General features: G+C 45.0%; 1 protein-coding gene across 11 annotated transcripts in view; it reads left to right on the top strand.

Moving 5' to 3' along the window:
* MAP7D2 (MAP7 domain containing 2) overlaps positions 1–16,773 on the top strand; it is a 101,413-nt gene that overhangs the window by 26,051 nt on the left and 58,589 nt on the right. The gene's annotated exons all lie outside the window — the stretch shown is intronic.

The following is a 16,773-nucleotide window of genomic DNA, read 5'->3' as shown; positions in this document are numbered from 1 at the left end:
TAAACAAGACTTTTCGTAAATACCTTTTCAGAAAATGTCTTTGTGGTTAAAGCTGTGACCCATGAAAGATAGCATGCTACGTGCTTCAGATGTATTTTCTAATCCCTAATACAACCCCAAGAAGCAGATAGCATGTAACCCATTTTGCTGACAAGAAGCTGAGGGCCTGCAAGATTTTTTTCCAAGACAACACAGGGGGCTGAGGCTATGTGTAAAGATGCCTCTGGAAGGCAAGCTCTGGGCTTCTCAGAGGGTGACATCATCACCACCTGGGAGCTTGTCTGAAATGCAAATTCCTGAGCCCCACCCCAACCCTACCCAGCCCAGAATTCCATGGACACAGGAGCCTGGTGGGCTACAGCTCATGGGGTCACGATGAGTCTGACACAACTGAGCGACTAGCACATCCCAGCCCTAGTGAATCAGAGGCCCAGAGTTTTTGTTTTCGCAAGCCCTCAAGGTGATTCTGATGCAAAGTCAAGTTTGAGAGCCACTGGTTTAAGCCCTTGTTGCTTTCCTAAAATGGATCCTGGTGGGGTGAATAACAGATGAGCTATTGTTACCAGTCAGTTCTCGTATCCCATTGAGGACCAGGCTTGTCTCCATCGCAGCCAGTGGCTGTGATACAGATCTGTTGGCTCAGGGGGTTTGATGATACCTTTTCCAGGGGGGCCCAGTCAGACCTGCCTGGTTCTGGGGTGTCAGTGTCTGGGTCTCCAGGCACCTGTCTGAGCTCAGCCAGGCCCCCACACCCTGCCGCTCCCTGAAGAGCACAGGAAGTATTTTGCCCTCAGAACCAAATGTGCCAGATGTAGGTACTTAATTGTTTTCCCTGAGTGAAAGAATTCTTTTATTCAAAGAGTAGAGGGTGATGGAGAAGACCAGACTTAAGGGTCTCACAGATAACATGAATGGAATGGTATTTGAAGTGTTCAGACAACAAATACTTCCCTGGAGCCTTCTCTGGACTGACTAGTGGGAAAACAGTGGTAAAGAAAATAAAAGGGTATGTGAAGCGGGAGTATCACAACTGCACAAATGAAGATGGATGGGCTGCGGAGGCACACAGAATTTTCCCTTCTGGGATACCCGGGTAGATCTTGGAAGACTTCCTGGAGGAAGTAGCTACTCATCAGTCAATACTAAGCGTATGTGTGCTGGGTTGGGGGAGAGGGTATTCCAATCTGGGGACAGAGCTTTGCAAAGACCTGGAGGGGAGGGAGACCCTGGCTCCTGCCAACAAAAGATGGGAGCTTGGTGTGGCAGGAGGGCGGAGTCCCCTAGGAAATGGTCCTGTTCAAGCTCGCAGACCCAGGAACACATCTGAGGAGCAGGTTGAGATGTGGACAGAAAGATATTGAAATGATTTATTAATGTGAACTGGCCTCTTACTGTCTTAAATGGAAATAATTTATTTACTGCTTTTTATTATGGCCCATTAAATGCTGCTTGGACACAGCAGGCCATGTCACGAACACTGCTCTCATCTCCCCTCCCTATCCTGCCCTGTTTCCTCTTTGTTTTACTATTAGGGAAATATTGATATATATTCATTCCTATGAACAGAGAGACTCGTTAACCACTTATGTGGGGCCTTCATGAAGCTGCTTCATGTCATTAGGCCTCCTTTTCTGTGTTACAAATTCAGGTTCTCTGCCTCCTCCTGGGAGATGCCACTTCACCAGGTCTGAGGAGGAGTTTGGGAGTCTGCTTTAAATTAGTTTTATTGAGTATATATGTTTGTTGTACATAGATTTACATACATAATTGATATACAGAGAAAATGCACTCATTTTAAGTATACTAATACTGGTGTTTCAACGAATGTATTCATTTCTGACCATCACAGCCCCTTGCAGACATGCTTCACCCTCAGCCCCAGGCATCCTCTGATCTACTTTCTGTTACTATAGATTAGTTTCGCCACTTTTAACATTTCATGTCCGTGGAATCATGTAGGGTGTACTCTTTTCTTTCTGGCTTCTTTCACTCAGTATGTTTCTGAGATTCATTCATGTTGTGTGTATATATAAGTAATTCATTGCTTTATTGCTGCAGAGTACTTCTCTCACTGAGAATGCACTCGTGTTTTTGCTGCATTGCCATTTTAGCCATTCTCTTGCTGATGGACATTTGTTTCTAGTTTTTGGCAGTTATGGACAAAGATACTGTGAGCATTCAGGTGCAAACTGCTTTGTAAACTCGTTTGCATTTGTCTTGGGTCAATCCATAGGAGTGGGCTTGCTGGGTCATATGATGCATGGATGCTCTAACTGGGAAAGGAGCTGCCAAACTCTTTTCCTAGGTGCTTGTAGCAGTTTACATTCTGACCTGCAGTGTAGGAGAGGGCTACTTGCTTTACATCCACGCAAGCACTTAGTATGGTTAGTTTTTCGTTAGATTTAAATTATTATTATTATTTTTTTTGCCATACCAGTGGTTGTATAATGATTTGTCACTGTGGTTTTACTTTGCATTTTTTTAATGATTGAAGATTGAGCAGCTTTTCATGTGCTTCTTGGCATGTGAAATGCCTGTTCACATTTTTTGCCCATTTTTTTAATAGTTCACTTATTTAACTGTAAGAATTTTTTATTTGCTTGTATTTTATTTTAAAACTATACATCTTTATTCATAAGTAAGATTGGTCAATGGTTTTTATGTTAAATTCAGGCATTTTAAAAAATAATTTTTGTTATATTCTGGATTGAAGTTCTTTGTCACACATGTGTATTGTGAATATGTTCTCATTGTCTGATTTGCCATTTCATTTTCTTTATTGTGTCTTGAAGAGCAGAAGATTTAAATTTTGATGAAATTTGATATGTCATTTTTTTCTTTTATAGTTTGAGATTTTTGTGTGTTCTAAGAAATCCTTGCATACTCCTAGGTATTAATAGAAGTTTTATAGATCCAGTTTGAGTTTTTGTATATGGTATAAGGTATGGATCAAGGTTAATTTTTCGCATATGGATATCTGCTTGCTCCAGCACCATTTGTTACAAAGACGGTTCTTTTCCCACTACATTACCTTGACACCTGTGTTAACTATTCAGCTGCTTGTGTATTTGTTGATCTGTTTCTGGACTTTGTTGTGTCATTTTGATCTTTGTGTCTGTCCTTATGCCAATGCCAGTGCCACACTGTCTTGATTATAGGAATCTGTATTTTTAGGAAGAACCCCTAGACGGTTCTCATGATCATGGCCATTTGGGAAACATGTATTAAATTTTTCTAAGGATCCTTCTGGTGATGACAATCTTAAGTCTGAGTATTCCTGCAAGCTCATCCTCCATTTATACCCCAGCTCCTTGCTACTCAGAGTGGAGTCTACAGACCAGCAGTGTCAACATGACTCAGGAGCTTGCTCAAAATGCAGACTCCGGCCTTGCCCCAGACCTACTGAGTAGAACCTGCAGTGTAATGAGATCCCCAGGGGATTCCCATCAAGGTTGCACAGCACTTCTAGATGTCATTACCCTAAAGCAGGGCCTTACTGATTTTTGGATCATGGATAACTCCACAGTTAGAAACACATATTACAGTGTGCATATTGATGTAGCTGAAACAGGTCTTTACAAAACAGTGCTTACTTTTCCTACTTGGTGCTTACTTTTCTGTTCCTTTCCTCTCTGACCCTATTCCTCCCCCGCTCCATTTCTTCCTGTTATAGCTTTCTTGAGGTGCAATTTATGTACTGTCAACATCACCCATTCTCTGTGAACAGTTTGCATTTAATGGTTGTGCAGCTCTCTCCGCAATAAAGTTTTAGAACACTTTCATCATCCCCAAAGATTCCATTTTGCTTCTTCATAGTCAGTTCTGCACTATTTAAAATACTGGTAGCTACCTACAGTTTACAAAGAGTCCCAGACTTGAGTTGAACCAGCCGTGCAGCAGCACTGCTCAGACTTGGCTGAAAGTGGCTTCCTTTTGGGTCAAGGACACTGAGACATGACTTCCAAATGGGACTATTTTTACACAGAATGTTATTTTTACTATATTTTTGTCAAATAATAATGCATCATATATGTACACAAGTTTTAATGTGTAGACATTAGTTGCTGAACCCATAAGTTAAAAGATTCTTGACCTTAAACCCTTGAGTTCATTTGTTCTATGTATTTTTGAGGCTGGACTGGCTGGTTATGAGTTAGACTGGGATGGTTAGCAGAGAAATGAAAAGATTCCTCAGGTATGTTGCTCAGCAGTAGTTAATCATGTGTCTGAAATACTATAAATTCTGAAAATACAGGGGACTAGCTTTGTGGATTTCTTGTCTGTTCAGTTCAGTTCAGTCGCTCAGTCATGTCCGACTCTTTGTGACCCCATGAATTGCAGCACACCAGGCCTCACTGTCCATCACCAACTCCCGGAGTTCACTCAGACTCACGTCCATTGAGTCAGTGATGCCATCCAGCCATCTCATCCTCTGTCGTCCCCTTCTCCTCCTGCCCCCAATCCCTCCCAGCATCAGAGTCTTTTCCAGTGAGTCAACTCTTCACATGAGGTGGCCAAAGTACTGGAGCTTCAGCTTCAACATCATTCTTTCCAAGGAACACCCAGGACTGATCTCCTTTAGAATGGACTGGTTGGATCTCCTTGCAGTCCAAGGGACTCTCAAGAGTCTTCTCCAACACCACAGTTCAAAAGCATCAATTCTTCGGCGCTCAGCTTTCTTCACAGTCCAACTCTCACATCCATACATGACTACTGGAAAAACCATAGCCTTGACCAGATGTACCTTTGTTGGCAAGGTAATGTCTCTGCTTTTGAATATGCCATCTAGGTTGGTCATAACTTTCCTTCCAAGGAGTAAGCGTCTTTTAATTTCATGGCTGCAATCACCATCTGCAGTGATTTTGGAGCCCCCAAAAATAAAGTCAGCCACTGTTTCCACTGTTTCCCCATCTATTTGCCAGATGGGAAGTGATGGAACCAGATGCCATGATCTTCGTTTTCTGAATGTTGAGCTTTAAGCCAACTTTTTCACTCTCCTCTTTCACTTTCATCAAGAGGCTTTTTAGTTCCTCTTCACTTTCTGCCTTTCACTTTCACCTTATGGGTGGTGTCATCTCCATATCTGAGGTTATTGATATTTCTCCCGGCAATCTTGATTCCAGCTTGTGCTTCTTCCAGCCCAGCGTGTCTCATGATGTACTCTGCATATAAGTTAAATAAGCAGGGTGACAATATACAGCCTTGACATACTCCTTTTCCTGTTTGGAACCAGTCTGTTGTTCCATGTCCAGTTCTAACTGTTGCTTCCTGACCTGCATATAGGTTTCTCAAGAGGCAGGTCAGCTGGTCTGGTATTCCCAACTCTCAGAATTTTCCAGTTTATTGTGATCCACACAGTCAAAGGCTTTGCCATAGTCAATAAAGCAGAAATAGATGTTTTCCTGGAACTCTCTTGCTTTTTCGATGATCCAGCAGATGTTGGCAATTGGATCTCTGGTTCCTCTGCCTTTTCTAAAACCAGCTTGAACATCTGGAAGTTCATGGTTCACATATTGCTGAAGCCTGGCTTGAAGAATTTTGAGCATTACTTTACTAGCATGTGAGATGAGTGCAATTGTGCGGTAGTTTGAGCATTCTTTGGCATTGCCTTTCTTTGGGATTGGAATGAAAACTGACCTTTTCCAGTCCCGTGGCCACTGCTGAGTTTTCCAAATTTGCTGGTATATTGAGTGCAGCACTTTCACAGCATCATCTTTCGGAATTTGAAATAGCTCAACTGGAATTCCCAGAGAAGGCAATAGCACCCCACTCCAGTACTCTTGCCTGGAAAATCCCATGGACGGAGGAGCCTGGTAGGCTGTAGTCCATGGGGTCGCTAAGAGTCGGACTTCACTGAGTGACTTCCCTTTCACTTTTCACTTTCATGCATTGGAGAAGGAAATGGTAACCCACTCCAGTGTTCTTGCCTGGAGAATCCCAGGGACGGAGAAGCCTGGTGGGCTGCTGTCTATGGGATCGTACAGAGTCGGACATGACTGAAGCAACTTAGCAGCAGCAGCAGCAGCAGCAGCAACTGGAATTCCATCACTTACACTAGCTTTGTTCATAGTGATGCTTTCTAAGACCCACTTGACTTCACATTCCAGGATGTCTGGCTCTAGGTGGGTGATCACACCATCATGATTATCTTGGTCATGAAGATCTTTTTTGTACAGTTTTTCTGTGTATTCTTGCCACCTCTTCTTAATAGCTTCTGCTTCTGTTAGGTCCATACCATTTCTGTCCTTCATCGAGCCCATCTTTGCATGAAATGTTCCCTTGGTATCTCTAATTTTCTTGAAGAGATCTCTAATCTTTCCATTCTGTTGTTTTCCTCTATTTCTTTGCATTGATCTCTGAGGAAGGCTTTCTTATCTCTTCTTGCTATTCTTTGGAACTCTGCATTCAGATGCTTATATCTTTCCTTTTCTCCTTTGCTTTTTGCCTCTCTTCTTTTCACAGCTATTTGTAAGACCTCCCCAGACAGCCATTTTGCTTTTTTGCATTTCTTTTCCATGGGGATGGTCTTGATCCCTGTCTCCTGTTGTGAACCTTCGTCCATAGTTCATCAAGCACTCTATCTATCAGATCTAGTCCCTTAAATCTATTTCTCACTTCCACTGTATAATCATAAGGGATTTGATTTAGGTCATACCTGAATGGTTTAGTGGTTTTCCCTACTTTCTTCAATTTAAGTCTGAATTTGCCAATAAGGAGTTCATGATCTGAGCCACAGTCAGCTCCCAGTCTTGTTTTTGCTGACTGTATAGAGCTTCTCCATCTTTGGCTGCAAAGAATATAATCAATCTGATTTTGGTGTTGACCATCTGGTGATGTCCACGTATAGAGTCTTCTCTTGTGTTGTTGGAAGAGGCTGTTTGCTATGACCAGTGCGTTCTCTTGGCAAAACTCTATTAGCCTTTGCCCTGCTTCATTCTGTATTCCAAGGCCAAATTTGCCTGTTACTCCAGGTGTTTCTTGACTTCCTACTTTTGTATTTTGCTGCTGCTGCTGCTGCTGAGTCACTTCAGTCGTGTCCAACTCTGTGCGACCCCATAGACAGCAGCCCAGCAGGCTCCCCCGTCCCTGGGATTCTCCAGGCAAGAACACTGGAGTGGGTTGCCATTTCCTTCTCCAATGCACAAAAGTGAAAAGTGAAAGTGAAGTCACTCAGTCGTGTCCAACTCTTCACGACCCCATGGACTGCAGCCTACCAGGCTCCTCCGTCCATGGGATTTTCCAGGCAAGAGTACTGGAGTGGGTTGCCATTGCCTTCTCTATTTGCATTCTAGTCCCCTATAATGAAAAGGACATCTTTTTTGGGTGTTAGTTCTAAAAGGTCTTGTAGGTCTTCATAGAACTGTTCACCTTCAGCTTCTTCAGCATTACTGGTTGGGGCATAGACTTGGATTACTGTGATATTGAATGGTTTGCATTGGAAACAAACAGAGATCATTCTGTCATTTTTGAGATTGCATCCAAATACTGCGTTTTGGACTCTTTTGTTGGTCATGATGGCTACTCCATTTCTTCTAAGGGATTCCTGCCCACAGTAGTAGATATAATGGTCATCTGAGTTAAATTCACCCATTCCACAGACACCCATTCTTGTCTGTGGCAGGTGTTAAACATCCTTAGGTGAGTTAGAAGCCCAAAGTTGAGTACCTCTTGTAGGTTTCTGTTGTGAATGTGGAATATATTTTCTTCTGCACTCAGTGCCTTTAAGGCAAGGCTTGCCTTTCACCTCTAGGCAGCATCCAAGCCCCTAGTCTCTAGAAGGCCCCAAGCCTTCTAGACTCGGACAGCATGAGTTTGCATCTTGCCTTTGCCATTCACCAGTTTGTGACCCCAGAAAAGAGTTTAACCTCTCAGTTCCCCCTCCTGGAAAACAGGGTCATAATAGTACTTGATAAGTGAAAGTCGCTCAGTTGTGTCCGATTCTTCGCAACCCCATGGACTGTAGCCCGCCAGGCTACTCTGTCCATGGAATTATCCAGGCAAGAATACTTGAGTGGGTAGCCTGTCCCTTCTCCAGAGGATCTTCCTGACTCAGGAACTGAACTGGATTCTCCTGCATTGTGGGCGGATTCTTTACCAGCTGAGCTACCAGGGAAACCTTGTAATAGTGCTTACCTCTTCACGATCCAGATAATCACGATGGTGTGATCACTCACCTAGAGCCAGACATCCTGGAATGTGAAGTCAAGTGGGTCTTAGAAAGCATCACTACGAACCAAGCTAGTGGAGGTGATGGAATTCCAGTTGAGCTATTTCAAATCCTAAAACATGATGCTGTGAAAGTGCTGCACTCAATATACCAGCAAATTTGGAAAACTCAGCAGTGGCCACAGGACTGGAAAAGGTTACTTTTCATTCCAATCCCAAAGAAAGGCAATGCCAAAGAATGCTCAAACTACCGCACAATTGCACTCATCTCACATGCTAGTAAAGTAATGCTCAAAATTCTTCAAGCCAGGCTTCAGCAATATGTGAACCATGAACTTTCAAATGTTCAAGCTGGTTTTAGAAAAGGCAGAGGAACCAGAGATCCAATTGCCAACATCTGCTGGATCATCGAAAAAGCAAGAGAGTTCCAGGAAAACATCTATTTCTGCTTTATTGACTATGGCAAAGCCTTTGACTGTGTGGATCACAATAAACTGGAAAATTCTGAGAGTTGGGAATACCAGACCAGCTGACCTGCCTCTTGAGAAACCTATATGCAGGTCAGGAAGCAACAGTTAGAACTGGACATGGAACAACAGACTGGTTCCAAACAGGAAAAGGAGTATGTCAAGGCTGTATATTGTCACCCTGCTTATTTAACTTATATGCAGAGTACATCATGAGACACGCTGGGCTGGAAGAAGCACAAGCTGGAATCAAGATTGCCGGGAGAAATATCAATAACCTCAGATATGGAGATGACACCACCCATAAGGTGAAAGTGAAAGGCAGAAAGTGAAGAGGAACTAAAAAGCCTCTTGATGAAAGTGAAAGAGGAGAGTGAAAAAGTTGGCTTAAAGCTCAACATTCAGAAAACGAAGATCATGGCATCTGGTCCCATCACTTCATGGCAAATAGATGGGGAAACAGGGGAAACAATGTCAGACTTCATTTTTCTGGGCTCCAAAATCTCTGCAGATGGTGATTGCAGCCATGAAATTAAAAGACACTCCTTGGAAGGAAAGTTATGACCAAGCTAGATAGCATATTCAAAATCAGAGATATTACCTTGCCAACAAAGGTCCATCTGGTCAAGGCTATGGTTTTTCCAGTAGTCATGTATGGATGTGAGAGTTGGACTGTGAAGAAAGCTGAGTGCCGAAGAATTGATGCTTTTGAACTGTGGTATTGGAGAAGACTCTTGAGAGTCCCTTGGACTGCAAGGAGATCCAACCAGTCCATCCTAAAGGAGATCAGTCCTGGGTGTTCTTTGGAAAGAATGATGTTGAAGCTGAAGCTCCAGTACTTTGGCCACCTCATGCGAAGAGTTGACTCATTGGAAAAGCCCCTGATGCTGGGAGGGATTGGGGGCAGGAGGAGAAGGGGATGACAGGATGAGATGGCTGCATGGCATCACTGACTTGATTGTCATGAGTTTGAGTGAACTCTGGCAGTTGGTGATGGACAGGGAGGCCTGGCATGCTGCGATTCATGCGGTCGCAAGGAGTTGGATACGACTGAGCAACTGAACTGAACTTATATTTGCTGGGAAATTAAATGAGCTTAGAGTGTAACATATTTAGCACTGGGCGTGGCATGAGTGATGTTGCTTATCCTCGTCATCACCAGCATTAGTTTTCTAAACTGGCTGTTTTTGAAGTCTTCAGTTTAGCTACTTTCCAAGCTCCCCAAATTTACCGCTTTGTTGACTACCAAACTTACCACTTTCTGTTGCTATTGCAAATGCCTTTTTGTGTAGCATCTACTTCTCTGGGCTAGAATGCATTTTTCCCTTTCCATTCCATTCCTGTTCATATCCCCATGAACACTCATCTGGATTATTAAATCACTGTGTAGCTCACAGAGGCATACAGGTTTTCTGTGGCTCAGGCCCTGGGCCTGTTACTGAAAGGAGTGCACGGGGGATCCAACTGCTTGCTGCTCAAAAGCCAGTAAAGAGGCCAGGTTGGTGGAAAGGAAAGTTTGCTTTATTTCAGATGCCAGCAACTGGTGGGGAGGGTAGCGGACATCTGTCCAAAGGCCAACTCCCCCACTCCCCGACAAGACGCAGGAGGTGAGAGCATTTATAGACAGAGTGGTGTGGGGGCACTCCATGTGGAAAGAGTACAGTCATCTCTAACAGTCATCTTCAGATTGGTCATTGGTGGTCTGACCAGCATCATCTTGGTTGTTGTAGGTACAGTTAATCTTCAGTTCCGGTGTGCGCTTGTTCCCATTTCTTTGTGGTCAGTTCTTGGAATTGTGGCAGCTCAAGTCCTGGGTACAGTCTGGTCATCATGTAGTTAACTTCTCTGCCTGGGGTTTTAGTATCTATAAGACAGCTCACAGGATATGACTCTGAGTATTATCTACAGCCCTTGAGAAAGGACTAAAGGTCCTTGACTATGCTTAATGACTACATTGTTATTATTTAGTCTCCTTAGACTGTTTTCCTTTGTTTCAGCATTTCTCATTTCTCTGATTAAACTTATTCTTTGATGAAAGTTTTCCACAGGCCAAAGGCAGGCAGAGAACAAGGTGGAGGGGGGAGGCAAGGAACATACCGTCCTGCTCCATTTCAGGCCCACCTGTGTGGGCTGGGAGGAGAGGCTTGGGTACAGGATGGCCTTAGTCGTGTGAAGGGCAGAGCAAAAGGGCAGTGGGGACAGGGCTCTGAGAAGGACCAGGCTGCCCCACAGGACTCCCCTACCCTTGAACTGCTTTTAGGTCTTACATGTTCCCAGTGGACATCTCTCTGCAAAGAGCAAATGTCTGAGAGCCAGTTGGACCAAATGCCTTGTTATCCACTTGAATGAGCACCTGGAGAAAAACTTCAGAAAGTATTTTACCTGATAATACCTGCTCTTTATCCTTGGTTCTTATGTTTGATGCACAACTCAGATATGGTGTCAGGGAGGGGGGCCCTCATGCCCTGTCTTAGGCAGAGAACTCCCAATTTTGAAACCTCATAAGATCAATACTGTGCTTCATGAAAGTACTTGGTGCCATGTTGATGAGTGAAACCTCGGGTTGCCTTGGGAACAGAAATATCCTTCCTGTTACTATAAAAAGGGACACAGTGTCTGCAGTCGTGAAGCATCCTACATTTTGCTGATTCTTTATGGGGAAAAAAAGTGCCCAAAAGGAAATACTGTGTTTAAAAAAAAAAAAACTTTGATCAAATATATAAGATTTCCTTTCAGTGCTGATCAAATCAAGTAAACCCACTTTTCAAATGCTTGTTGGATTTTATAGGTTCAGAGCTGCTCCGTCCATCTCTCTTCCCCCCTTCCCCAGTTCCCCCTGTGAGTGCAGAACGTTTGTTGTGATTTTATTGCCTTTGCCTCCATTTCAGATTCGCACTGTGGTTTCACTGTGCTGCCATCCAGGAAGGCGGCACTGGGGCAGTTTGTTCCAAGATGCTTGTTACAAAACCCTTATCACTTACTCTTAGTAATTTTAGCCACCATGGTCCTGCCTAGGGGAACAAATTGTCCCTGCTGATGCTGTCAAACACCTTTAAGATACTTATTATCTATTTTTGAAGAAGAATTTTAAAAATACAATGGATATTACTATCAGTTGCTACCATTTTAAACTAAATTGTCCAAATGGGAATCATGTTTATTCTATATCATTTTCTAGATTTTTTCATGCTATTGTGCATTGATGTGGGAAGAACCAAGCTGTATTCAGTGAGGAGGAGGTTTTTCCACTTTTCTCCTGTAGTGCAACTTATTAGAGCAGGGTTTCTCAAACTTGACACTGCTGACATTTTCGGCTGGGTCATTCTTTAGTGTGTCTGTCAGGGCAGGCTGTGCTGTCCTGGGCACTGTAGGATGGTCAGCAACATCACAGGCTTCAACCCACTAGATGCCAGCAGCACGCCTCCCCCATGTCATGTGACCCAAAATGTCTCTGAACACCACCAAGTGTTTCTTGGAAGACACAATCACCTCTGGTTGAGAACCACTGTACTAGAGTCTGAGAATTGTTTAGTGTGCTGTTTTTAAAGGCAGTGGTAACATAAGCACTGGTCTGGGGTCAGCTATAATAGAAATGTATGTAGTGACCTTTAAGTGTGACAGTCTGGCTAATTTAAAATAATATGAATCCAAAGCTGAGTTGCTGTGATGGGCTGGCATATTGTTTTTCTTTGGTGATAGTATTTGCAAGATTTGAAAATACACGTATTATCAGTTTTTATATTCTTGTGATAAGAAAGAAGGCGATAAACAGTGACAGCCACAACCGGCAAGGTGGCTGTGCTCAGACCCAGCTGTGGTGCACAAACGGGCATTTGTCACGCATTGTTTTGAATGGCAGGAGCCTTTCCCATGGAACAACCCAAAGAGAAGCCTGCACAGAGCCGTGAACCTTCAGACTTCACTTCTGAAGGCCTTGTGGTTTTACTCTGTAAAAATCATTCTCAGAAATGAGGAGTCAGATTCACAATTTGCCTTTTCTCTTGTCAATCTGTAATCTTAATCTTTTCTCTTACAATCTGTAATCTTACTGTTTTCAAAATAAACTTTTGCCCACCGAGGCCCCCTCCCTGAGGACAGCCCCTCCTTCCCAGGCTGCCTGCTTCTCCTCAGTCACCTCAGTAGGCTTCAGACCTACTGAATAACTAGAACTTTAAGATTTATGTGGATTTTGTTTTTCCAAAGAGGTATTTAGATGAGGTGAAGTGGGGTAAATTTAATTAGCAAGCTGAAGATCTCTGCAAGGCTGTGTAGAAAGGCATGCCAGACTGCCCTGGATGACATGGAGTGGGGGCACACATTTTGCTCTGTCCTCGCAATTTAAAAACAGCCTATTTGAGTCAGGAAGCTGTTTCCGTCTCGAGGCCTTGAAGTGCCCTTGAAGACCGTCCTTGTTTAAGGATGCCAGATGCAGGGCCTGTGTTTTGGGGCAGGGCCGAGCAATCCTGCTGGGCATGCTTTTCTGGGAGAAAAGGAGATGATTACAGCTTTCAGATTTCCTGATATGTCTTCACATTGTTTGCAATGCAAAGAGTGATTGTTTTTCTAACGTCTTTATTTACCCTTTGCATTTTGTTTTAAAACACATCTTTTTGGAGCCGCACGCCCAAGCACCACACTGAGGCCTTCAGTTCAGTCCTGCTGGCCTGTCACTGGCCCCTCAATGCACTGGTGTAACTGGGGCCATCTCTGAGGTGGGGCTCAACCGCCCAGGGCAGAGACTGGGAATAGATGGGTCTACAGCAGGAGAGTTCACCTTAGATGCTTGAGTTGCTCAGCAGTGGTCAAGGTGCAGGTCTGAAGCCTACTGAGGTGACTATAGGGAAGCAAGCAGCCTGGGAACAAAGGGTTGTCCTTAGGGAGGGGGCCCTAAAGGCTCTTGCCAACCCTGTTAACCGGGAGGGTGGACAGACTGCCATCACCCGACACGTGTCGCTGTGGGAGGCAGGAAACAAGGAAGGACAGAATGAGGGAGTTTTCTGGTGCCTCACTCATGCTCAAGGACACAGCTCTTCCCACCATAGGAATCTGGGATCTGATGGGGACCTGGGTCATGAGTGGCATGAAGATGGGCCAGCAGAGTCTCCAGTGCCCCTTTGGGATCCTTTGCACACCTTTTATGGTCATCATCATGAAACATACACACCACCCTGAAGAGAAAATCAAATGGCAGTACTAATAATGAGAGTGCTGCAGTTTATTTCTCGTTACCAGCTTTTACCTGCTGGGTTCTGTCCACATCTTCAAAGAGACATTTTTCAGTGTCTTGTACTTCGTTGCTGAAAAAAAGCAAATAAGAAGAGTTATTTTTTCCCCCTGTGTCTGGCACTCTTTGCAGATATCCAAGGCCTTTCTGAGTCCACACTGAACAACCACGTCCCCTGTGGTGTGCAACCCTAGAACCCACCTCTGCCCAACCACTGAAGGACACCCCTGGGCTAGGCTCAGAAACAGTGATGCCTGACCTTTATTGAGCACAGCAGGCAGTGTTCTGAGCAGCGTGCATATGTGTGGATGTGTGTGTGTGTGTCTCTTTCTCCTGCCCCCTCCCTTTCCCCCCTTCCCTCCTCTCCCCCTCTGTTACCCTCTCCCCTGATGCTCCAAGATCTCTGTGAGAGTGGAACCTGTGCTCAGCTGGCTCCAGAGCGCTCACTGGCTCCCAGCTTCTTCTCCATCCTTGCTGGGGGACAGGAGGGCTTTTCAAAGGTCATTCTGTCTTCACATTGAGCCTTACCCGTTGATTGGAACAGGCCAGCCTTGGATGCTCATGCCAAAGACCCCTGTGTCAGAGCTTCTCCATCTCTAAAGGACCCTGAGGGCAACCTCGGTCCCCTGGCCCCGTGCGCCCCATCTGTGACAGAAGTGTCTAGGTGTGCTCTGCTGTCCCATGTTCGCTCTTCTTAAGCACCAGCTCCTACTTCCCTCTTTCTTGCTCATCACTCTGGAAAGGACAGGTGGGATCCACAGGCCTGTAGCTGTAGATAGCTGTGTGAGGCACACAGAGCAGGGGAGCCTGGAGGTAGGGAAGGTTGGGAGGATGGGCGTCAGTGCAGAGCCTCCCAGCTGCCTTGGCGAGCCTTGAGCTTGGCTGGCAAAGGGGGTAGAATACACTACTCAAAATATGAAATACGCCTCTTCGGCATAGGATTATTTTGAGAAACTACAGACGCCTGAGAAGCTCTGAAAATGGTCCTTTTGTAAGGGAAATCTGTATTTATAAAGGAAATTTACATTAGGAAGAGGGGGCCTATACTAGGAAGATGGCTTTTACCGTGGATACGGATGACTTTAAACCTGGAAGACTTATCTGCATTGCAGGGGAGCCTGTGTTTACCAAACATTTCCTCCTCTCACCTTCCATGAATTCCACCTCTCACTCACATCTTTCTTTGGTCTTTAGCTGCAGGTGGTATTTGAGGTAGTGGTTTGGGCCATCCTGGAGAGTGTAATTGGTTTCCTGAGAATCTCCTATATGTACATGATGTATATATTTAATAAACTTCTGCCTAGGGCATGCCTGGTGGCCTTGTGTTTAAGAATCAGCTTGCTAATGCAGGGGACGTGAGTTTGATCCTGGGTTCTGAAAGATCCCACATGCCAAGGGGCAACTAAGCCTGTGCACCACAAATACTGAACCAGTGCTCTAGAGAGCCTTGAGCCGCAACTACTGAAGCCTGCGTGCCCTGGAGCCTGTGTTCCACAAGAAAAGCCACCGCAATGAGAAGTGCATGCACAAAGACCCAGCACAACCAAAAATAAATAAATCTTAAAAAAAGTGCCATCTGTGTTACAGGAGGTCCCAGCCAAGAACTCAGAAGGGTAGAGGGGAAATTATGCAGGTTTCATTTAGCTAGCAAGTCATATTGCAAACAGTGGGTCCTTTTGAAATGACACAAATGTGTATTAAATTTATTGTAGAAACACAGGAGTCCAGGTGCCTCCCAGATGAGGAGCCAGCGTAGGAGGGAAGTTTCTGCACTGCAGTGCTCAGTAGATCATTAATCGAGTTGAATTTTTCTAGCTGCTCGTTGTCTTCTTTTAGCTACCTTTGACTTTGTTCACCTCACCTTTCAAATGAATTGTTGGCTCAGCAGAGGAGAGGAAATCTTAGAATGTAAACTGGGACCTTGTGGAAAGTTGCGGCAGGTCTCTTGGGGCAATTTTGTGGGGTTCATGGGGAGACGGAAGTGCACAGAGCTTCAGATTCCATGGTCTGGGGCCTGGACCCAGTGCATGACTGCCACGACTTGTTTGGTCTGTGTTCTCGTATATCATCAGGGGAAGGGAGCCAACTGTGGCTCCTCCTGCTGCCAAGCATTTTCACAGCACCCCCACCCCCAACACACACTGTAACCTTGGGAAGTAGGTAGCAATGATCCTGATTTATATAGAAGAGGAGCCCGAAGCTCTGAGAGGTGAAGGGATTACTCAGGGTCCCTTGGCTAGGGCACTATTGGAAGGGCCACTAGCTGGAACCTGGAAGAAGCCCCCAGGACTGAGCTCCATATGAATGGGGAAGTGATACAAATGGCAATAGCTCCTCTGACGGCTGTAGAAGAGCCAGGCCTTTTGGACAATGAGTAGCTGAGATCTGGTGTAGGGTGGAGACAGTTAAAGGCGTGAAAAAGGCAGGTAACAAGACCCTGGAAGAGAAGGTGTCAAGGCAGAGTCTTGAACTGGCTGAATCACCACGTGCTCTTTAAGAGCCCTGCAGCTTGAGCCAGTCCCTGGGCCTTTGCTGGTGTCTTCAGTTCCACACCAGCCCTGCTGAGGCTCACCTCCTGTCTCCCACACTGCCCTTGGAGCTCCCTCACCGCTTCACGGAGCCACACTGAGAATGCAGTTGCCTGGGAGATCCAGGCCTGTTCTTTGCAGCCTTGAGCACTACTGATATATGGCAGGTCAGCCAGCACTGAATTTTGTCTTTTCTATGTGTTGTTGCAGTTGTTGTAGTGTTAGGAATAGGTGTCTTACACTAAAGTGCACACCTTTAAAGTGTACCATCAGGTAAATTTTAACCAGTGCATACATTTTCTTGCCCCAGTCCCCTCTCCCCCTCAATTAGCACAGTAGTCCTCCAACAGTCAAGGGCTCAGCCTGCCAGGGAGGCCGTGGGGGCAAG

Source organism: Bos indicus x Bos taurus, chromosome X (assembly GCF_003369695.1).
Source record: "Bos indicus x Bos taurus breed Angus x Brahman F1 hybrid chromosome X, Bos_hybrid_MaternalHap_v2.0, whole genome shotgun sequence".
Lineage (NCBI taxonomy): Eukaryota > Metazoa > Chordata > Mammalia > Artiodactyla > Bovidae > Bos > Bos indicus x Bos taurus.
Note: the sequence above shows the minus strand (reverse complement) of the source record. Positions and strands in the feature narration are given on the sequence as shown.